Source organism: Zootermopsis nevadensis, unplaced genomic scaffold, assembly GCF_977971745.1.
Source record: "Zootermopsis nevadensis isolate Lab colony 2312 unplaced genomic scaffold, Znev_1.0 Znev_ptg000008l, whole genome shotgun sequence".
NCBI lineage: Eukaryota > Metazoa > Arthropoda > Insecta > Blattodea > Termopsidae > Zootermopsis > Zootermopsis nevadensis.
Window position 1 is genome coordinate 13,151,012 of NW_028259140.1, and position 24,967 is coordinate 13,175,978.

The 24,967-nt window shown below is 40.1% G+C and overlaps 2 protein-coding genes across 5 annotated transcripts in view; one reads left to right on the top strand and one right to left on the bottom strand.

Annotated features, from left to right (window-relative positions):
• Positions 1-24,967, bottom strand: part of LOC110837025 (calcitonin gene-related peptide type 1 receptor) — a 155,734-nt gene that overhangs the window by 112,796 nt on the left and 17,971 nt on the right. For 2 of the 3 annotated variants that reach the window (XM_087345147.1, XM_087345150.1), the window contains exon 2: positions 24,075-24,131. The gene's annotated coding sequence lies outside the window, so the exon portion shown is untranslated. Of the gene's footprint in view, positions 1-24,074; positions 24,132-24,235; positions 24,358-24,967 lie in introns of those variants that run through there. The other variant, XM_087345149.1, reaches the window with a different exon arrangement.
• LOC110840611 (uncharacterized) overlaps positions 1-24,967 on the top strand; it is a 356,302-nt gene that overhangs the window by 102,161 nt on the left and 229,174 nt on the right. The gene's annotated exons all lie outside the window — the stretch shown is intronic.

Below are 24,967 nucleotides of genomic sequence, written 5' to 3' on the forward strand. Positions count from 1 at the left end.
CGTCTGTCTTGTGTACGTCGTGCTCGTGTATGTGTGGAGAATGGAGGAACAACCTTTAAGCATCTGTTATAAATAAACATCCCTGTCCTTATACTTCGCAATAAAGGCATACATTGAGAATTATTTTTGGCTGTTATTTTAAAAAAAGAAGCATTTGCGACGCCATGATCATAGGAAAAAGTTTTCTTATTTTTGATCCTGGAACACGCATACGAAGTTTGTAAACATACTTCTGACTCACCCTGTATATATCAGGCAATAGAGATTATCAAACACGATGTCCATATAATTTTCTATCAGAGGTTGAGGAAGTTCGTCTACCAGAAAAATACAGTAAGTTTTACCTTCTGATGGTAGTCCAAATCCCAGGATGTTCTTAATCTGTAGTGTTGACGAACTGGCGATTGACAATAGCCAATGCATTTCTTTGAGAATTAAACCAGTTTCACTGGCTGACTGATGTTATTTTACGAGATAACGTTTGTTGTAAGCCTGGCTTTGATTCTGTTCCTTGATGTGATGTCTGCTGAGCCAGTTTGAATGCTGTGTGTATGAATGGACTTTTATCCTGAGAAATAAACTGAGTGATAATTTCTGCCCTTGGATCGAGATCTTGCGGTTGACACTTCACTTTAGCTTGGCAGAACACGCAACCTGATGAATAGCTCTGTTCTCTCCACTCAGCGTCTCAGTGTCAACAAGACAGTTCAATGCTTTCCTAAGCCCCTTCACGTATTCATTCCGACGCCTGTCCATTCATTTCGCCTGTGAGAATATTCACACAATTTTCATTCAAGATCCGTTTTTTATCCTCCATAATCCTTGTATTCTCATGATTCAATGAAAGATTTTGAGTTATAATTGACGGGAAGCAGCTCCTTATGGAGATATTTGTGTCTGTATTTGTCTCAAATAGTTTGTAATTCTGATGGGTAATTTGTTTTGTGACAGAAGTTCTTAGCTTGGTCGGCAATGGCGGATCATTCATTACACTAGCTTAGATTTCTAACTTCTCTGCAACTGCTGGTAACAAGTTCTTTGATATGTAGTAAAATATATATTACAGACCTCTGTAAACAACACATTGATTCCGTCCATTTAACCACAGAAGTAAAATTGTGGTATTTTATACACCGACTGAGCTCAAATGACAAAGAGAAATTCCCAAGCCCGGGGATTGTGGCATTGGGAATCATACCAGAGTCTGTGGGTTGATTGTGGATGCCAATCAATGAAGCAATCATTTGTTTGGTTGAGATCTCTATACAGATTCTGTGACCCCCTAACCCCGTATTTTTGCGATGCAGAGCTCTGGCATAACTATCCATAACGGCGCCATTATCGCATTATTTATTAAATTAATTATTCGGTTTTTGTCCGTCTAATCACAATTATATTTAAAATTTACAAATAAGATAATTAAAATATAATTTTATGTTCCACATCGAATAATCGATTTACATTTGGAACATTTTTACAACATGTTTCGGTTTCATCAAACCATCTTCAGGTGTAAAATTATATCAACAAACTTAAAACTCAATTACAATTTCTGTTGTGTAGCTTTTTGGTGATGTTTTCTGGTGATGTTCATATCCAGATTATTTTTATATATTGGAGCAAATGTTTCTTTGAATCATTTGCTTTACAGGCCGATGTAGAACATCAAAAGCATTTCACTTCAAAACAATACATTTGCTCCAATATATGAAAATAATCTGGATATGAACATCACCAGAAAACATCACCAAAAAGCTACACAACAGAAATTGTAATTGAGTTTTAAGTTTGTTGATATAATTTTACACCTGAAGATGGTTCGATGAAACCGAAACATGTTGTAAAAATGTTCCAAATGTAAATCGATTATTCGAGGTGGAACATAAAATGATATTTTAATTATCTTATTTGTAAATTTTAAATATAATTGTGATTAGACGGACAAAAACCGGATAATTAATTTAATATTTGATTCACAATATGACGCAATTATACTATCTCATTATTTATATTCAATATTATCGCTACAGTTCTTATCCCTCCTTCCTCCTGTCCAATTATATTTACATCTAATTTTATACACGTAATTTCATAATTCTACGGCATTGGTATAATTTATTTTTTGCTCTGTGTTCTCGAAACGTCGGCAGATGTGGTTTCTACACCGTTCAGCCACCGGACTCGGCTTGTAGACTGAGAGACGTTTTTCATCATCATTTGTCTGTTTTGGTTTTGACCACAAATATTTTTCCGATGTTCCGTTGCCTCTAACAGACCTTAATAAATCTTATTTTTTACCGGACTCTTAGACTGTCATCCAAGATGCCGTAATGCAACTTACCTAAAACCGATAAAAACAGTTTCCCTTGTAGTTAATTACCAATCTTCTTCTTTGACACTTTCCTTCGTAGATTTGACAGACACGACTTTCAACCGTCAGGAAATTGTGTTTTCCACAAGTCGATCAATATCCTTTGACTTTTTATTTTTTTCAAATTCACTATCCAGTTATTCTGTCTGATATTGGCGTAATATTTTATTTTCATGAAATATTCCATCGTTAATTTTGCTACAAATATATTAATCGAAACATTTGACCTCTTCACGTGGATTAACGCCAATTTTCAAATTCTATTTTACTGTTTGTTTGTGCTTTCTTCGCTTGTTAATTACATTCCTTTCATTCTTATTTATGCTTTCCCAATATTTAATTCTATTTGCTTTATCATTGTACTCTGAGAGCTTCCCACAACCTCCGTTTACTTTCAGTGAATTCCTCCCCAAATCAATGTCAATTTCTTCAAACTGTCTCATTTTAAGTACAGCTCTCCTGACCACAAAATAAAATTTATTTACTGTGTTATTAACCTCGTCTTTTTGTAACATAGAGTGAATTTAATACACAAACAAATTACCGTTATCATTCAAAATAACCATAAGATCTAATTTCTAATCTTTCTCCCCATTCATGCCTACTTAACCTCTGTGATCGCCCTACCAAAACGAAGTCCCTAATTTCTTGTAAGTCCACGATGCTTGTCATTGTCATAGTCAACGACGCACGGCTGTTAATGATTTCCGTTCCCATTCTCAAATCCGCGAAGTCCTTTAACATAACTTCAGACATTAATGCAAAAATCTGTAGTTTATTAAATTCGCCCTTGTTGCAATATTTCAGGAACATTTCTTTCACATATTTAAGTTATTTTCCTTCTGCTTTAATTTTCTTGACGTAAATACGTCTATGAGGAAGGGTCATTCGGCAAAAATGTGTTACGAAAAAGGGAAACGAAAAAGTGTAACTTCGTTGTTATGTTACCTAGGAAACGTCATCTGTTTACTCGGAATTGTTGTTACCTATAAAACATTACATTACATTACTTTACATTTCATTACATTACATTACATTACTTTACATTGCATTCAGCTACCACAGACCCATTTTAAGCGTAACTAATTCAAGTTAAATAAGCAAAGTCTTAAGCAAACTTTACTCAATTGTAAAGCATGTATAAAGGAAATATTTAGAATAAAGTCAATATATAAACATCCTTTCCGTATAGACGTATTTACGTCAAATTCTCCGGAACCGTGGTTCCACTATCACTTTTTCTTTACTAACTCCTTTAACAAATTGATTGTCATAATCTTTATTAGCCTCATCAAAAGAACCGCCATGTTTGTGTCAGGTTTATTTGTATTTGCATCTCTCAATATTGTCACATATTATAAAGTGTCTTAAGATTGAATCTTAAGAACTTCATTTAGGATCGGAACAGGCAAACAGTCAGGTCCATGAACAGATTTCTCTGTATTTTATCGTGTGCTGTAACAAGAAAGAAATTCTCGTTTTGTGCGTACTGAAGCCTGCAACTGAAACCAGACGCAGGTGGCGAACAGCTCAAGTGATTGGATGATACGATCTGTTTTATCCCAACTATTGCCAGCCTTTGACGAGCAGGACAACTCCACAGGAAGTCGCTGAACGATAACCGCTGACAGCAGACTCCCGAATGTGCCGGAGAAACGTTCATTTTCGCCTCAAGGAAAAAAAATTGCTATTGGACTTTAAGCTTGACACGAGCTGGACTGTTGGGATGCTTTTATCCCACTTGTATTCTATTTAATGACGCTGTCAGTAGAGGCCTTGCGACGGGCTGATCACTCGTCCAAGGCGTTCTAACAGATGCCAAATATTTATTATTTATTTAGTGTTCTGTCTGACGACAGGTCCGTATGAACAGGATCCTTCCATCCTTTTCTCGGACTGGGACCTGTTCATATACGTTCTTGGCAGATGATCCAGAAGTGGTTTGCCATTGCCTTCTTCTGTGTGTGAATGGAGTAATTGTTGGGATGCCACGGAGAAACCGGGGAAGCCCCCGGAGGAAAACTCCGTGTTGCCTAGACCACGGCCTTGCCCAACACAAGTTATAAATTCGGGCACCGCCGGGAATCGAACCCGAGACCCCAGGATTACAAAGCCAGCGTTCTAACCGCTAGACCACCTCATCTTATTATTATTTAATGTTCTGTCTGACGACAGGTCCATATGAACAGGATTCTTCCATCCTTTTCTCGGACTGGGACCTGTTCATATACGTTCTTGGCAGATGATCCAGAAGTGGTTTGCCATTGCCTTCTTCTGTGTGTGAATGGAGTAATTGTTGGGATGCCACGGAGAAACCGGGGAAGCCCCCGGAGGAAAACTCCGTGTTGCCTAGACCACGGCCTTGCCCAACACAAGTTATAAATCCGGGCACCGCCGGATGTCAAATAGATTAAAGGAAAACAAAAACCTCGAGACCTGAGGGTAGAATAGGATTAAACAAGAAAGTAAACATGAAAAAAATATATAACCAATATTTTGAAACAGTGAGACTTTACACGTAATCAGAAAATCTTCGAACACGTTTAAGTAGGGTGATTTGCTCCCAGGGCTGGTACTGGTCGTACGTGCAATTAAAAAACAAAAATTTGCATAACCACAAACATAGAACCATCTACTTTCTAGCTGCAGTCTAATTGTTAACTCTTATTTTTCGGTCAGAAACGCATCTTGGATTACAATGAACAGAAAGGCTCGTGGTTTTAGTCTGGCAGCACAGAATGTTCACCATATCCAATTATGAAAGTATTAAAATTGTTTGTAAAATGTTTGTGTATTTTCAACCTTTCCTGTTGAGAAATCGACTGACCTTCTCTCATTCTGGCGTACTCTCGCTTTATTAATTAAATTTCGTGGCCTAAAGACATTATACACTCGTCAATTGAATAACAATTTTCTTGGATATTATCCATCGTCTAGTAAATATAAAACGTAAAACGACGTTTCGGAGATGGGACTCTATCTCCGTCTTCAGGTTCCTACACAGTTGGGCCCACTAGATAGAGCTAATCCCTATCTCCGAAACGTCGTTTTACGTTTTATATTTACTAGACGATGGATAATATCCAAGAAAATTTTTATTCAATTGACTCTTCACCATCGTCAAGAAGTTTTAGATTTGATTATACACTCGTGATTTAAAGAAATCTTTCCTGGATTTGAATTCGGGTTGCATACGCTTAAATGAGTGAAAATTGTTCGCGAACGATGTTTTGGACGGTATCCGTGAGCATTGTTGACAAAAACACGATGTCCGGAACAAAATGTATTTTCACGGACTGGCGAGGGTGTCGAAGTCTGATAAAGATTTAGTTATCTGCAGCGCACGATTTATTGTAATAAGCAGTGAAGCATGAAGAAGGAAAGGCAAGTGTAGATCACGGATGACGACCGTGCTTCCAAAACGTCCGCGACCGAAGTTGCTTGCAAGCCTTGGCGTGGAAGATGGAAATGGGATTAAAAATTTAATAATGACGAGATTTGCATTTCATTCGTTCGTGGGTTGGTCTGTGGCGTAGGGTGCGACAGACACGACGCTCTGCCGACTGCAGGCTAGTTTTTCAGCGCGTCCTGTTAACACGGACGCATGTTTACGAATATAATCATGTTTTCTGGTATTTAGTAAATGCCTGTGTGACGTCATAATAAAACACAGTTTTAGATCTGATTTGATTTGATGTCGAGTAATGGCAGTCGCGAGTAAGCATTGAAGTTGTGATGGACAGAAGCAACTTTTAGTCGGTGCAGTGATGACTTAAGTCATGTAACACCGATGAGTTTCGTGTTAGTTAGTTGTTCATTTTATATCGTAACACCCCTTGCTTCAACTACTACATATGAAAGAGATCTTTAGTGGTTTGTGACGTAAGACGAATTGGCCTTTAGATCTGTCTTCAGACGACCCAAACCCGCTATCCGGTACTTCAATCTGTCAGTGGGGGTCACCTAACATTGCTAGGGCTGTGACGTCTAAGGGCTAGGTACGTAGTTCGGATGAAGGAAGTAGGAGGTTTGGTGGAAATCTACTCTAAACTAGGCAGACGTAGGCTTAAATGAGATGATAATATTCAAACGTTCTTCAGAGAAATATATTTTGGGCTGGATTCAACTGGCTGAGGATAGTACCCAATGGTAGTCTTCTAGGAAAAGAACGATGAAACTTTTGGTACCCGCAGGAGAAGGTAATTTCTTAAACAGCTGAATTATCCCTGGAACGTGTCCATGCTGTTTGCCGCGTGCCAATGCAGATTTAACGCGTAAGACCTGATCGGTTTCGACAGATCTTTCGCTTGAAGACCGTGTGATTGAAAAAAGGGGGGGAGTTAGAATCCATCACCTAGCGACAGGATTTGGACTGAAGATCCCAGCGTTCAGTCTGTCCTAGGTCTGACGGAACTCATCCTCACATAAAGCAGAAGTCTACACACAGATCACTACGTATCGTAGCAACGGCTTTAAGTTTATACCCTTTATTTACGGCGTGTTTCTCACAAACGTCAGCTCTCCACACCTACCCTTCCGTTCGTCACCGTTGGTCACAAATGTTAAATCAGTTCGGATCTATTCAGCTCTTCATGTCAGTGTTTGACCGTTAGAGACAACAGCACAAAACATAATTTAAGTTCAAACATAAGCAAAGTATCAATGAACAAATCATGATAGAAATTGCGTGATCATGCTAGACAAAGTTGAGTCACAGAAGGCTACGACGTGTTTGCCTACTTCAGAATATGATTACGTCTAACCAAATGTTTACCGAATATGTCAATATTTTTTGCAGAGGCAGCTGTGACTGGCGGAGGGATGTGTTTTACCCGAGGTTCCATCGGAATTTAGAGCAAATTCTCGAAATTTCGAGTAGGAACGAGAATATAAACAATTTTAAACAAGGAAGAACAACATTTTTAACAATTATAAACGTGGATGAGCCTATCTAAATGGAGTCTCCTGAAGCACGAGGTTTGAAAGTGAAATGAATGCAAACCTTCGCTGAATGGGTTTAAGCTTTGCCTGCGTCAGCAGAGATTAAATTATTTGACGGAACGGAGGCTTTATTGAAGTTTAAATCTGAGCAAACTAAAACATGACATCAAAAGAAACGAAGAAATTGATTAGAACTAGTGATGATGATGACGACGACTCAATAGCGGGATGAATTTTTGCAAACTGGACGCATGTAAGACGACGCGTCGACACGCTAAATGTAGGTGGATGCAGTGAGAGAGATAAAGGTGGCTCTTTTCTGAGTTGTAGCGCGTGTAGTCTCGTAGAAGTTCACCGACGTTTCAGAGGTACTTACTGCCGCCCTGATAATGGAGGTAGTAAGGACTTCTGAAACGTTGGTAAACATCAGGGCACTATAACCCAGAAGATAGCCATCTTCTAAATAAAAGAGAACTGGAATTTATTTGGCATGATTCAAAGGTGAATTGTTTGGGGGAGGATGTGGAAACTTATTAATGATGCAGCGACATAGAATGCCATAATCTTGTGCAGATATAAGGGGCAAGAGATCATTAATATTTTACTGTAGTATAAATCTGTCTGGATTAGTGAAACATTCTGTGTAAGAAAAGTCAGAAATTGGTTAAATGTGAAGTTGATACATAGAAGCTGACGATTATTAATAATGCACTAAATTTTAAGATATTGATAAACTGTATTATAGTAGGCTTCGCCATATTGCGTGCTTCAAGGTCACATCAAAATATTGTACACCGCTGCAACACGAACAACGGAGCCCAGGCGAGTAATGACAGCTCAGAATTCGCAGCGTAGCTAAGGTAGCAACGCTTCGCTGTTGACTTGGACTCGCGTGGTGACAGGGTCGGGTTTAAAGTCTGTGGATTTGAAGCACGAAATTTGATGGCTACTACTGCAATGCTGTTTAATTAAGGAATATAGAGCTTATTTACAAATTAATGAACGAAATTATTAACATATGTCAGAACATGTTAGTTAATGGTTATAAGAATGGAGTCCAGATAGCAAGGTAACAGTTCTGTTATAGATATATCAGGCTGTGGTCAGTACAATTGGCGATGGTCATTACTACAAACGAGGCTCTGGATATAGAGCCATGGTACATTGAACTGACTTATTTTTGGCGTGGATAAATACCACTCCCCTTTTATCGGATGTGTTTTGTTTCACTTTTTCAGTTTTTTACTCCGGAGTTTGATTTTTGTAATGTGCAGACAGCGGTTGGTTGACTGTAACCCAAGTAGGTTAACTAACGTTTTGATATTCAAATTCTCGAACTTTTAAACTCGTTAATTTGAAGTTGTCTTGCCAACTTATATCTACACAGCGGCAATGCAAATTTACGTTGAAATTTGAGGCCGGATGCCTGAGACCTGATGCAAGCCTCATTACATCTTCTAAGAAGTTGTTAACTTCCAGGAAGTGTGTTGCGTTTTCTCTCAGAGCCAAAGTTTCCGCAACCCAAAGGTGCCGTCTCATAAAACGACGGCAGAATTGATTATGCCGAGCAGTGCGAACAGCAGTATCTATGGATTTGTAATGCAAATGACTCCCCCGCATGGCGTGGGGAACGTTGTCGCCATGTTAACGTTTTAAAGCAGTGTTCCTCAACTGGAGGCCCGCGAGTTGAGCAGATTTTACTTCGATAAGTGGGATTTAAGGTTTTCACAGCGGTGAGTCTTCTGGGTTGTCGCGCCATGTAGTCTAGAAGGAGATTACCGACGTTTCAGAAGTACTTGCTACCTCATTTTTTTTCCTTGTGGTGGAGGCAGCAAGGACCTCTGCAACGTCGGTAAACCTTCTACCGACTACACGGCCCAACAACCCAGAATACAGCCGTCTTTAGATTTTACTCCTGTTTTTATGCTGTATTGTTAAGTTTTAAGCCTTTTTTTCATCAAAATTTTACTTACATGTCGAAGTAAATACGTGACGAAACAGAAAATTTCTGTCTACTTTTCAAAGTGCATAAAATAATTTTTTTTTGGGGGGGGGGGCTCCACGGTACCAGGACGATTTTTATGAGTTTACGGCACAAAAAAGGTTCAATTCCACTGTTTTAAAAGACAATTTTAATAAAACGTGCCAGCCTCTTCAACATTTTCAGTACCACTTCATCGGCCCATAAAGAGCTTCTTTTGTTTATTTTGATTCCAAGAATAAATTGGGATCATCTTGTCTTCCTTGAGGCACGACTAGTGAAATGCGAAGGGGACTGCCTTTATAGCTTCGAAATTGATGAGGTATGAGCCTATTAACGCTATAAATGACGGCTCTACGCAGCGATTCGAGGAAGCAGGAAAAAGAATACCAATGGACTGACAACGTGTGTCTAATTCTGCAACACTAAACGCATTATATATTGCAATGCGTCATTGTACTCTGTTGGAGTGCAATACTTTTGGAAAATAAGCGAGCGGATTGCGCATGCGTATTAAGATAACCCCTCCTTTCCCCTCTGCTTCTCCCAGCCCAAGAACTTCACTTAGCGCGCGGATAGTAGATTGGCAGAGCTATATAATAAATTGCAGAATGGTAGAGTCGGATTAGATGTGAGTTTTTGTTTGAGCTGATCTGGAAGGTGGAAAGTAGCCATTGAAAAAGCCTGAGTGTTTCCTGGAAGTTGCTGAAGGCTCTCTCTGTTGGTTCAAATGTGTTTGAGTTCCTGACCTATTTGAAGGCACTTTTCTGGACGCGCTGCAGTAATCAACACGAAATCCGATTACCTTACCCAGATTAAAACCGGTTACCCCAGAGAGAAAAAATACAAGTCGCTGAGCTTTGAGATCTTTGGACCGATGAAATACAACAATAAACTGCAATAATTTTAAACAAACACTGAACTCGTAGATTCTGGTTCTCTGGGTTGAAACGCCGTGTCGACTCGTGTGTAATTAGAAACATTTCGGAGGATCATACTGCCTTTATTTTAAGGGGTGAAGATGGAGGCAGTAGGTTTCTCCGAAACTTTGCTACTTACGTACAAGTCCACACAACGTTGCAACCCGTAAGAGTAGAACTGGGCTTCATGACCGCCGTAACAAATCTAAATTTAAACGTAATTGGTTATTTGATGCAGGGAAGTCACCAACCAACATCGAAACGAACTCTCATAAATGAGTATAACTTTGCTGACAAGTTTAATTTGAAAGAATGTTGTAAATGTCGCTTTATGTTATTTCATTGTGCTGTGTAGTAACCCTGGTCACAGTTTTGGTTCCATTTCCTCTGAATTTACAATTTCGTAAGATTAGTAAATCGGAACAACCTACAAAATCCTCCCGTCTTAAACCCTCCCCCCCTCCCCCCTTAAAAAACTTCGGCTGCTATCGTTTCGTCTTCAAGGACCTGAAATAACATTTCCTCGTGTTGGCTTACCATTTGCCTATTGTAGTGGTATTCAACCTGGGGTACGCGTACCCTCGGGGGTACGCGAAGACATCTTAGGGGATACGTGAAATTTAAGAAGATATATTATTATTTTATGATAAACACTGAATAATCAGTAATGTAATTTATTTAATTTATTTTAGATGTAGATTATATACTATGTATAATTTCAATTAATATTGCAGGTGTTTGAGAATAGGGTGTTGAGGAGGATATTTGGTCCTGGAAGAGAAGACGATGGGGCATGGAGAAAACTGCATAATGATGAGCTTAAAAATCTGTACTTCTCCCTCAGTATGGTCAGGGTGATTAAGTCGAGAAGAATGAGATGGGCTGGGCATGTAGCGCACATGGATGGGGCAAGAGGTGTGCACCGGTTATTGGTTGGGAAGCCTGAGGGGAAGAGACCTCTGGGGAGACCTAGACGTAGATGGGAGGATAATATCAGGCGGGATCTATGGGAGAAAGGAGTTGAAGGAGACTGCATTTTGTTGGCCCAGGACAGGGTCCGGTGGAGGGCTTTGGTTAGTTCCGGTGCTGAACCTTCGGGTTCAGTAAGCCATCTAGTTCGTTAGTTAGTTAGTTAGTTATAACTTAAATTATACACGAGCAATTTTGGGGGTACACGAACAAAAAAGGTTGAATACCACTGGCCTAGTGCATGAAGCATTCAGTGACGAGTGATGTAGGTTTAATTAAAGAGCATGGAAATAAATGAGATTAATTTGTAGGATACAGGTCGAAAGAGAATAAAGCATACACCGTTCTGTGACAAAATGGTGTTCAGCGGTTGCTTTCAATCGAATCGCTATTAATGCAACACTAATCCATATTGGTTTTGATTTTGATTTACAATAACAAAAGGCTTGATTTGTAATGACGTACAGTGTTAGCTAAACAAGCTCTGTGTGGCTTCAAATTAATCTCATGATGTAATTCAGATTTATATATACAATGTCGAGATTATTTCGTACGCCGTTTTGCAAGGTTAAATCAGGCGCGTAGAAAGTGTTCCCTGTTGCCGACGCAATGATGAAGTCTCGTTTCTGTTCATAAAAGTTTTGCTAACTACTAATTCCACGAAGCAGGGAATTTATAAGAAGTTGTGTTCACTCAGCCAGTGAAGAAATTTGTCTCTGTTTTTGGAACAGATTCGACGACCTGTTTACAATAACATATGATCATTTATTGAAACGTCATAGCACTTTATTAAAATGCTTCTAAATTAGGCGTGCTGTGAGGCAGAGATTAAATCCACTCAGTATATTTTTTACAACGTAAGTCATTAATTACATCTATTATACTGTTCTTACTTAAATAATCTTTTAATAATTACGTTTAATTTTTTATGTTTATATGCATTCTCAATATTAATAAACCGCGTTATACTTCTTGATTTTACGTTTTTAATTAATCTGAACTGTTGCTCACAACGATAATTACTTCCAAATCGTGGCGGGATTAAAAAATAACAAATAGCATTTCTGGTGTGAATTAAGTATTTTCATCATACAGAGTGACAAGGTATTAAAAAGACGTACGCATTCCGCATGAAACATATCGGCGGCGAGCCATTGACTGAGACGTCCTAGGTGGCAACCGAGTCATGACGTAATGTCCATTACATCTGGTTTCAAGTTAACTCACTTGTGATTTAAATTTCTTTATTGTTTTCTCATTAACTTTGCCGGTTTTCATTGTATTTGTATTGACGTTAAAGCCAGTAACTTTCGACTGTTGAAATTTATATTTTAAATAATGGCCTAATAATACGTTGACATCTGCCAATATTCAGTACAATTGGGTCTACTATTTGCGTATCGGCGAGTCAGTTACTGTTTATGATTTAAATAATCAGCGGCTTCAGACATTCTTTAAGCAGAAGCGAGGATACAGCTTCCTATGGCAGTGGAACAGTTTACGGTAGTGACTCCATTAGTAGGATATTCGATCATAGTCCATGTCTGCAGCTTCTTTAATTATGTGTAAAGGGATTCTCATAGACAACAGATATCACTGGAATATCTCAGTATTCCTACCACCCATTATCACGTCTCTGTACGTGTATAATTCTTATCGTTGAGAAATAAATTCTGGAATAATTTCGTAGGTTATATCACTATAAACTAATACTGTCGAGTGTATCATTCTGTTTCTCTGTCTGTCTTTATGACAAATATCTTAAGAGTCAGTTACTTAACCCAGTTCCTGTAACTCTGATGTCACAACGTTAAAAAAGCCACGTTCTCTGCAAACGGCTATGCACCTCACTCACAGCAACACGGATTCCTAGCTTCGTTTTACACGGACAGTTGTTATCAAATTGACCTGGTAAAACGGCAATCAAGAGGTCGCAAAGAGCTTATTAATCAACTGAGTAGGGCCTAATTCCGTGAAGCACAGTCCTTCTTGAGAAACGGTGAGTAAGCTCAGGTCGTTTCGAAATCAAGGAGCCATACTTACAGAGACTTCAGATATTCCAAGATCAAATCTCGTGTACATTTTCCTTTGCTTGGGTTCTTCCAAGGAATCTGACAAAATCCATGAGCGTGCGTAACATTTCGTCACGTCCTGATCTTTTACGGTAGAGACGTTGTAGCCCTCGTCTAACCACCATTTTGGTGGACTGCCCCTTATCGACTGTCCGCCACACAGTGATGACAATAGAACCACTTAAGATGGTGGGGGTTAGTTATTACTTATACTCAGAATTGGGAAGTGTTCATCATTTTCAAAGATTCGCTTGTCACCGACAGTTTGTTTATTAAATTTGTTCGATATACTATGAATTGAGAGACAATGTTTGTTATTGTAGAGGAACGTTTTAACAAAGTTACTTCTTTAAAATTCCAGCCGTCAAGATGCCTCGCCCTTTAAAATTGATGTAAGTGGCCACGCGCACTCTAGTCTTATAATTAATCGCCCTGATGACGGAGGCAGTATGACCTCTGAAACGTTGATAAACATCGACCAGACTACACAGCGCAACAACCCAGAAGACAGAAATCTTCATACTCTGATGATGGAGGTAGTATGACCTCTGAAACGTTGGTAAACATCGACCAGACTACACAGCGCAACAACCCAGAAGACAGAAATCTTCATACTTATCGCCCTGATGATGGAGGCAGTATGACCTCTGAAACGTTGGTTAGCATCGACCAGACTACACAGCGCAACAACCCAGAAGACAGAAATCTTCATACTCACCGGCGTGATGATGGAGGCAGTATGACCTCTGAAACGTTGGTTAACATCGACCAGACTACACGGCGCAACAACCCAGAAGACATAAATCTTCATACTCATCGCCCTGATGATGGAGGCAGTATGACCTAAGAAACGTTTGTTAACATCGACCAGACTACACAGCGCAACAACCCAGAAGACGGAAATCTTCATACTTATCGCCCTGATGATGGAGGTAGTATGACCTCTGAAACGTTGGTAAACATCGACCAGACTACACAGCGCAACAACCCAGAAGACAGAAATCTTCATACTCACCGCTGTGAAAACCTCAAATCATATAATCTATAGTTTCTTAGCTGGTCAAAAGATTCACCACTGTTGGTCCATGTATTGAATCAGAGGAATCCGGTAGACAACTTTACACCATTCGATCTATTTAATAATTTCCCTCCGACCAACGCTTATGATTTCCAAGATGTCTCTTCTCTTCAGGTGGTACGACTAAAATTCTGTGTGCGTTTCCAGCCGCTCCCCTCAGTTTGATCACCGTAATATAATTATGTGAACATTAGAACCTAATGTGCTTCTAATTATGCAGTATTCTGCACCATTTTGTAGGTGCCTTCGTCTTTGATAAGTGACGCTGGTAGTTGGGCACTACACAGAAACACACTCCCTACTTCCGGCCTTGATGAAAGCCTCCCCACTTGCGTTCGCAACACGTATTTAATACCCGAGAAGAAGAACAGGGCTTGCTTCATATCCAATTCAAAAGACTCACAACTAATTGTCACTCGTTTAAGCAACACTTAATCCGTTCACCTTCATCCGACCCTGACATTACACCTAACTAAATTTTCACAAAACTTCCGCCAGAATGCGTTGCCAAGCGCACAATTGAGGTGATAGTGAAGTAGTGATTAATCCCGCTTCGTAACTATAGACATTAGCAGTGGTAACTACCCGTGCTCAAATAACCGCGGATTCTATGTCTGTGACGGCTGTCTACAAACTGGCTTCCTTGAGAAACTTTAAAATCTTGGGGTTTAAATTTATTTATAATGTCTATAAGTATCCTTGATGCAATGCAGTTAAATAGTGGGGTGGGGGGACAAACGCTTGGGAATAGCAATATAACGGGTCCTGGATGCGTGGGGGTGCCCCAAAACCTTTCACGTGATTACCTGAGATCGGCTGTGCTAACCGGTAGCGCCGCGAACAAGTTCCAATTCAACAACTCTCGTAGATTTCTCAGATGTACACGAAAGTCGAATTAATTTTTTTTTCAAAGACGGCAACAAATATTATAGGCCTATAAAAAATATTGTTGTAACTAGGGCCTTCACTTGAAGATATTTGAAAATTGTGCGGTAAACTATATTTAATTAAATATAATAAATAACAATTTATTATTGTTGAATGTGGTACACGTAATATGATTAGTATTATGATTTATAAGTCTAAACTTCCAAGAAAGGCATTCTTGAAAACGAAAACTATATATATTCATCGCCCTGATGACGGAGGCAGTATGACCTCTGAAACGTCGGTTAACATCGACCAGACTACACAGCACAACAACCCAGAAGACAGAAATCTTCATACTCTGATGACGGAGGCAGTATGACCTCAGAAACGTTGGTTAACATCGACCAGACTACACAGCGCAACAACCCAGAAGACAGAAATCTTCATACTTATCGCCCTGATGATGGAGGCAGTATGACCTCTGAAACGTTGGTTAACATCGACCAGACTACACAGCGCAACAACCCAGAAGACAGAAATCTTCATACTCATCGCCCTGATGATGGAGGCAGTATGGCCTCTGAAACGTTGGTTAACATCGACCAGACTACACAACGCAACAACCCAGAAGACAGAAATCTTCATACTTTGATGACGGAGGCAGTATGACCTCTGAAACGTTGGTTAACATCGACCAGACTACACAGCGCAACAACCCAGAAGACAGAAATCTTCATACTTATCGCCCTGATGATGGAGGCAGTATGACCTCTGAAACGTTGGTTAACATCGACCAGACTACACAACGCAACAACCCAGAAGACAGAAATCTTTATACTCTGATGACGGAGGCAGTATGACCTCTGAAACGTTGGTTAACATCGACCAGACTACACAGCGCAACAAGCCAGAAGACAGAAATCTTCATACTCATCGCCCTGATGATGGAGGCAGTATGACCTCTGAAACGTTGGTTAACATCGACCAGACTACACAGCGCAACAACCCAGAAGACAGAAATCTTCATACTTATCGCCCTGATGATGGAGGCAGTATGACCTCTGAAACGTTGGTTAACATCGACCAGACTACACAACGCAACAACCCAGAAGACAGAAATCTTTATACTCTGATGACGGAGGCAGTATGACCTCTGAAACGTTGGTTAACATCGACCAGACTACACAGCGCAACAAGCCAGAAGACAGAAATCTTTATACTCTGATGACGGAGGCAGTATGACCTCTGAAACGTTGGTTAACATCGACCAGACTACACAGCGCAACAAGCCAGAAGACAGAAATCTTTATACTCTGATGACGGAGGCAGTATGACCTCTGAAACGTTGGTTAACATCGACCAGACTACACAACGCAACAACCCAGAAGACAGAAATCTTTATACTCTGATGACGGAGGCAGTATGACCTCTGAAACGTTGGTTAACATCGACCAGACTACACAGCGCAACAAGCCAGAAGACAGAAATCTTCATACTCATCGCCCTGATGATGGAGGCAGTATGACCTCTGAAACGTTGGTTAACATCGACCAGACTACACAGCGCAACAACCCAGAAGACAGAAATCTTCATACTTATCGCCCTGATGATGGAGGCAGTATGACCTCTGAAACGTTGGTTAACATCGACCAGACTACACAACGCAACAACCCAGAAGACAGAAATCTTTATACTCTGATGACGGAGGCAGTATGACCTCTGAAACGTTGGTTAACATCGACCAGACTACACAGCGCAACAACCCAGAAGACAGAAATCTTCATACTCTGATGACGGAGGCAGTATGACCTCTGAAACGTTGGTTAACATCGACCAGACTACACAGCGCAACAACCCAGAAGACAGAAATCTTTATACTCTGATGACGGAGGCAGTATGACCTCTGAAACGTTGGTTAACATCGACCAGACTACACAACGCAACAACCCAGAAGACAGAAATCTTTATACTCTGATGACGGAGGCAGTATGACCTCTGAAACGTTGGTTAACATCGACCAGACTACACAACGCAACAACCCAGAAGACAGAAATCTTTATACTCATCGCCCTGATGATGGAGGCAGTATGGCCTCTGAAACGTTGGTTAACATCGACCAGACTACACAACGCAACAACCCAGAAGACAGAAATCTTTATACTCTGATGACGGAGGCAGTATGACCTCTGAAACGTTGGTTAACATCGACCAGACTACACAGCGCAACAACCCAGAAGACAGAAATCTTCATACTCATCGCCCTGATGATGGAGGCAGTATGGCCTCTGAAACGTTGGTTAACATCGACCAGACTACACAACGCAACAACCCAGAAGACAGAAATCTTTATACTCTGATGACGGAGGCAGTATGACCTCTGAAACGTTGGTTAACATCGACCAGACTACACAGCGCAACAACCCAGAAGACAGAAATCTTCATACTCTGATGACGGAGGCAGTATGACCTCTGAAACGTTGGTTAACATCGACCAGACTACACAGCGCAACAACCCAGAAGACAGAAATCTTCATACTCTGATGACGGAGGCAGTATGACCTCTGAAACGTTGGTTAACATCGACCAGACTACACAGCGCAACAACCCAGAAGACAGAAATCTTCATACTCTGATGACGGAGGCAGTATGACCTCTGAAACGTTGGTTAACATCGACCAGACTACACAGCGCAACAACCCAGAAGACAGAAATCTTCATACTCTGATGACGGAGGCAGTATGACCTCTGAAACGTTGGTTAACATCGACCAGACTACACAGCGCAACAAGCCAGAAGACAGAAATCTTCATACTCTGATGACGGAGGCAGTATGACCTCTGAAACGTTGGTTAACATCGACCAGACTACACAGCGCAACAACCCAGAAGACAGAAATCTTCATACTTATCGCCCTGATGATGGAGGCAGTATGACCTCTGAAACGTTGGTAAACATCGACCAGACTACACAGCGCAACAACCCAGAAGACGGAAATCTTCATACTTATCGCCCTGATGATGGAGGCAGTATGACCTCTGAAACGTTGGTAAACATCGACCAGACTACACAGCGCAACAACCCAGAAGACAGAAATCTTCATACTTATCGCCCTGATGATGGAGGCAGTATGACCTCTGAAACGTTGGTAAACATCGACCAGACTACACAGCGCAACAACCCAGAAGCCAGGAATCTTCAATATACAGGCTATACACGTATCTGTAGCGGAAACTGGATTATACTTTGTTGCCCTTGTAATGAAACGGATGTCAACAATAGCATGGATGCAGTGAGTCCAGTTGTTGGACAGCCCTTAACGCGTTTTGTAACAAGATTCGACTTCCCTTGGGGATAAAGCAGGACGTGTCTCGTGTTCTGACCGCGTGGCTCCCGCACTGATGTCTAATGACGCATGAAGTCTCCTCGCTCTAAGGATCGTCAGTGGTTGGTTGATAGAATCAATGACGTCTTCGCTGTTGATCGTATGTTTCATTGGCCTTGGGGGGGGGGGGGTGTAAATATGTACCATTTTGCAATGAGGACGGAAATCGCAGATCCTTTGTGTCAGTCCAATGCATTCTGAAGTTTAATGTCGATACTTATCTCATGTGAATCTTGACCACAGAATGTATAATATTTATGTTGTATGGTAGTCCGAGTGATCTGCGATCATTTCCCCATACAGCATTATTCAATTTATATTCTTAATGTGTAGGCTACGTATAACATAAAGGTCTTCGCTCCATGTTGGCGTATTGATCAGCATTTAATTCAGAACACACATACGTACACAGAAACACGAATTAAGGAATTATCGGTCTTCTTGAGCAGAGAAGGAATCACCAGTTGTTTTTCTACAGCAGTGGTATTCAACCTTTTTTGTTTGCGTACCCCCAGATATAATTTCTCTTCAACTTTGTACCCCCAAAGTTGTTGGTGTATAATTCAAGTTATACATAGTATATAATCTACATCTAAAATAAATTACATTACTGATTATTCAGTGATTCTCATAAAATAATATTATTTTTTTAAATTTCACGTACCCCCTAAGATGTCTTCGCGTACCCCCAGATATAATTTCTCTTCAACTTTGTAGCCCCAGAGTTGTTGGTGTATAATTCAAGTTATACATAGTATAAAATCTACATCTAAAATAAATTAAATAAACTACATTACTGATTATTCAGTGATTCTCATAAAATAATATTATTTTTTTAAAATTTCGCGTACCCCCTAAGATGTCTTCGCGTACCCCCAGATATAGTTTCTTATCAACTTTGTACCACCAGAGTCGTTGGTGTATAATTCAAGTTATACATAGTATATAATCTACATCTAAAATAAATTACATTACTGATTATTCAGTGATTCTCATAAAATAATATTATTTTTTTAAATTTCGCGTACCCCCTAAGATGTCTTCGCGTACCCCCAGATATAATTTCTCTTCAACTTTGTAGCCCCAGAGTTGTTGGTGTATAATTCAAGTTATACATAGTATAAAATCTACATCTAAAATAAATTAAACAAATTACATTACTGATTATTCGGTGTTTATCATAAAATAATATATATTTTTTTAAATTTCACGTACCCCCTAAGACGTCTTCGCGTACCCCAGGTTGAATACCATTGTTCTAGAGGATCCAGTCCAAACGCTACGTTTTGATTGTCCTTACACTGCATTGGACCGTGAAATGCCTTGACAGATGACGAAAATCACGCAAGATATTAAAATTATGGACGACATTGTATGGTACGTGTGAGCAAACGAAAAATATACAGGATATTAAAAATTTCCGTTAAGCGGTACTTGTCGCAATGAATCTTCTAGCTTCGTTAGCTGTTAAATACAGAGTTAGGTGCCAAGCATCCGAGGCACGGGGAGGCGATAGTTGTCTTCTCTTTCCACCTTACTGTGACGTGGTCTAGGCTCCCAGACATTTTGCGTCCTGTATACTTCTAGCGTATCATGACTGGGTTATTATTCACGTGTTCAAAATTATATTTTGCTTCATCAAAACAAACTTAACCATTTCACGCAAGACTGTAAACTAACTAACACTTAGCATACGTCACGAAAGAATCAATGCAAATTAGTGCACTATTTAATTAAGTGAAAAGTTCATATCACATTATATTAAAATGTTTTTGAATTACCATCAATAAATTGACGTCACCCATGTTCGGGAAAACTTAAGGGACTTTTTACATTGTTTGTTGGCAGAACTGCTGGAAAATAGTCGGTGTAAGATTATGCAACCGGCCGTTTAATCCACGTTTTCTTGGTTTTGATCTATTTTCAAGCAAATTCTCAGATGGTTGCATGAAGTCCGGTTCTTTTAAATTAATCAAAATTTCCGTCTGCTACGGAAGCCACCAAATTACTTGTATTATCGAATTATTTAACAGAAAATCACGATTCCGCTGTCTGCCTAAAGATACCACTTATTAACATGTTTATTTGCATTCTTCCTTTTTATGAGGACGAGCGAGCGAAGCCTGGGAACCTTCTGACGAGGTGCTCTTATTTATAAATTCATTCGTGGTGGTATTACCTTTACGCGTCCTGAACAAGAAATTGCACTGCTGAAATGTAGGTTAAGGTAATTGCAAGTTGAATTTTGACAGTCAGAAACATTGAATAGAGTCGATTTGGTTCTGACCTCAATAACCATCGCCCACCAAACGCATTGATCAGCCCAGTGGGTTCGTAGTGGTGTGATTAATTGCTCACGAATTGCTGACTGAAAGAGTAAATAGATCAGAGGCGGCCATTGTTACGATAAGTCACGTGCTTCTTAAATGGTACAACGAATTTAACATTGTTACTATCGGTAGATACTTTGATACAGAAAACACTCCCAGTTATGAAGTGCCCAGGCGTTAACAATAGCCACCAGACAAAATTAGTCGCTTTAACTCTCTACGATCGATCTAAATATCATTGTGATGCAACTGTTACAACAAACGAGAGATTGACGATCGAGCCAAGGCTGTCTGATCTGAATCATAAAGAGTGATGGTGTAATTCTTAACCCAGTGCCCCAGAATGCACTGGCGCTGAGCTGTTAGCTGCCGGTATATATTTTAAGTTTTTAGTTTGATTTTTATATTTCGTGTGTTTTATATTTGCCATATCGATTATAAATGACGAAACCGAAATTTATTTTAAAAATTCCAAACGTTCATCTGAATCATATTTCTATTTCACGAGCCTGGCACTTGAATTGATACGTCTTGAAACACAGGATCAGCTTTATCCATTATTGTTAATGTTATTTGACATCTTCTGATCATTAAAATTTACCCATTTAATCCTCGGTTTGTAGAATTTGATGTTTTCACAGCGGTGAGTCCAAAGACTGTTGCGGTGGTTTGTTGCGCCGTGTAATCGTGTAGAAGATTACCGACGTCGCTATCGCCCTGATGATGGAGGCAGTAAGGAACTCTGAAACGTCGCTAACCTTCTACCGGACTAAACGGTGCAAAAACCCAGTAGACATCGACCTTTATTCTTGGTTTGGCCACTCTAATAGTGTTTGGTAAAGAGTAAAATTGATTTCTCTCCTTGTTACACACTTTTCTCCAGCCTCTTGTTGCTAGTTTCTCTCTCTTTGGTTAAAATACTCTCTCCAGTATCAAACATTCTATATATATCTCTCTCTGCTTTCTTCATTAAAGGCGAGAATAGAACATTTAGCACTCATAAGAACCACAAACATAACCTAACATTTCTAATATTTTTTGTGAGGATTCGTTAGCCTACCACACAAAATTTGGCTGTAGGACAACCCATTGTCGGTTGTCCACTATTCCTTATTCAATATATACTAATATTGAACGCTGTATCCTGAATACCGAAGCAAACCATGGTGACAGGTTTACATCTAACAGGGAACACAAAATTTTAATATGCAGTGTCTAATGTGATTTTCTTAAATGGAGGGCGGTAGAAATTAGATTCCCAGAATTCTTGTGTTCAGAGCAGTTTGCTCAACTTAATTATTACCGTTTCAGTCTAATCCTTGTTCATTCATTCTCTCGTGTCATTGGCGATAAAATAACAGGGGCGCAGTACCAGTGCAGTTCTCAGAAGTCGGATAGATAACGGACATGATCGTCAAGTGTTACGTAAAAGTACGTCTTTCAGCGTTTAATGAGGAGATTAAATTCCCTCATAGGACAGTCCCAGTTGCAACTCCTACGTCATAAACTCGCTTTACGCGTGGATTACGGAGCATTTAAACATAATGGACGCTTTCTTTGTTTTGACTTAGACCGGGGCAGACCCCAGTGGGCGTTAATTCTTCAATTTCTGGAGGTCGAGCAAACAGAAATCTACTCAGCACCACTAGACGTTTTTGAACACTCGTAATTGGTATTTGATGTGATGCAGGATGAATCATGAGTTATATAAAGTCTCCAGTCTAATGCCATCCTTTAATTACGTATCATAAATGAGAATGTTGTAAGCGTATGATGTCGACTGTTGCATTAGCTGAAGTTTAGATTTCTCGCTTCGACAAGGTTTATTATTTGAAGTGTTAAAAGCGACGTTTAGATAGTTTTACTAGTGGCTACAATTTTCCTCTGTTTCTTTTTATAGATTCTTACAAAAATAACTTACTCAGAAATGCATATTTGTGTTTAAATCGGGTTCGATTCCCGGCGGTGCCCGAATTTATAACTTGTGTTGGGCAAGGCCGTGGTCTAGGCAACACGGAGTTTTCCTCCGTGGCATCCCAACAATTACTCCATTCACACACAGAAGAAGGCAATGGCAAACCACTTCTGGATCATCTGCCAAGAACGTATATGAACAGGTCCCAGTCCGAGAAAAGGATGGAAGGATCCTGTTCATATGGACCTGTCGTCAGACAGAACACTAAATAATAATAAGATGAGGTGGTCTAGCGGTTAGAACGCTGGCCTTGTAATCCTGGGGTCTCGGGTTCGATTCCCGGCGGTGCCCGAATTTATAACTTGTGTTCGGCAAGGCCGTGGTCTAGGCAACACGGAGTTTTCCTCCGGGGGCTTCCCCGGTTTCTCCGTGGCATCCCAACAATTACTCCATTCACACACAGAAGAAGGCAATGGCAAACCACTTCTGGATCATCTGCGAAGAACGTATATGAACAGGTCCCAGTCCGAGAAAAAGGATGGAAGGATCCTGTTCATATGGACCTGTCGTCAGACAGAACATTAAATAAATAAATGATGGCCACGGTGGTCTAGCGGTTAGAACGCTGGCATTGTAATCCTGGGGGTCTCGGGTTCGATTCCCGGCGGTGCCCGAATTTATAACTTGTGTTGGGCAAGGCCGTGGTCTAGGCAACACGGAGTTTTCCTCCGGGGGCTTCTTCCCCGGTTTCTCCGTGGCATCCCAACAATTACGCCATTCACACACAGAAGAAGGCAATGGCAAACCACTTCTGGATCATCTGCCAAGAACGTATATGAACAGGTCCCAGTCCCAGTCCGAGAAAAGGATGGAAGGATCCTGTTCATATGGACCTGTCGTCAGACAGAACACTAAATAATAAATGATAATAACAGTGTTCTTAGTTCGTGACTATTTCGGACGTATGTTTACTTGACTGATGGTTTTTATAAAATTCCTAGAATACAAAAATTAATCAAAACTCTTTAATGCAGTTTTAAGGGCACATGTCCTGTGTTCCAGTCACAGAATGGAACTCAACTTTACACCGTTATCACAAACGAGGTCCTGGCGTCATGTATCAAATAAATACAATATGTAAAATTATATTAAAGTTTAGTTTACCACTACTAATTAAGAAGCAGTTTTTAGTGTTCTTGCAGCAGCAAGGCTGCGCTGTGGTAGCAGACAATGTGGCTGACTTACCTTTTTGCAGGCTGCAGGAATGCCTTGTAAATCGGGACGCAGCTGCAAGTCGCTTCACTGAAACAAAAACAGCGAACAATTAAATTCAAATTCTTCCTGTGTGTAGGATATTGCGTTATGAATCGAGTAAGCAGGTTTACTGAGCCACTCGCAACACCAACCTCGATTTACATCTGTTTAAGTGTTTTGAATGTTGTAAATTCTGCTCTGTAGCCATGATGTCTGGTAAACAGGAAATGCCAGTCGGCTATATAACTCAGATGTTTTCAGCTGCGGCCTTCCACGAACTGGAAAATAAGATATAATTTTTTGGCTTAGGATATTTGTTACGTCCTTCCAAACTTGTTTTGTATGGGTGTGAAACATGGTATCTCGTAGAATACAAATTGGCGATGTTTGAGAACAGCGAGGTTAGGAGATTATTTGGGCCCAGAATGGAGGAAGAAGTTGGGTAAAATTATATAACGAGAAGATTCGTAATTTGTACTCTCCAAAAAATATTAAGATGAAAAATCCGAGGACGAGGTGAGTGGGACATGTATATGAGGTATATATGAAAGGCATACAAAATTTTTGGTCGGAACGCCTGAACGGAAGAGGCCACTGGGAGGACCAGACGTAGATTTGAGGATAATGTTGAATGAATTATAAAGAGACAAGGTGGCGAGGTTGTGGACTCTGTTCCTTTAGCTCAGGATACGTACCGCAGCTGTGGACACGACACAGAAATTAACATTCGAGTTCTCAAAAACGAGGCGAATTTTTTGAGTTACTGAGATACTTCAGTTTCAGAAGGACTCTGCTTCATAAAGTTAAACAATGCCTATAACGGCGCATTTTTTAAAAATTCTTTATAGCAATTATGAAGGTATCGTAATACGAATAGGGACGAA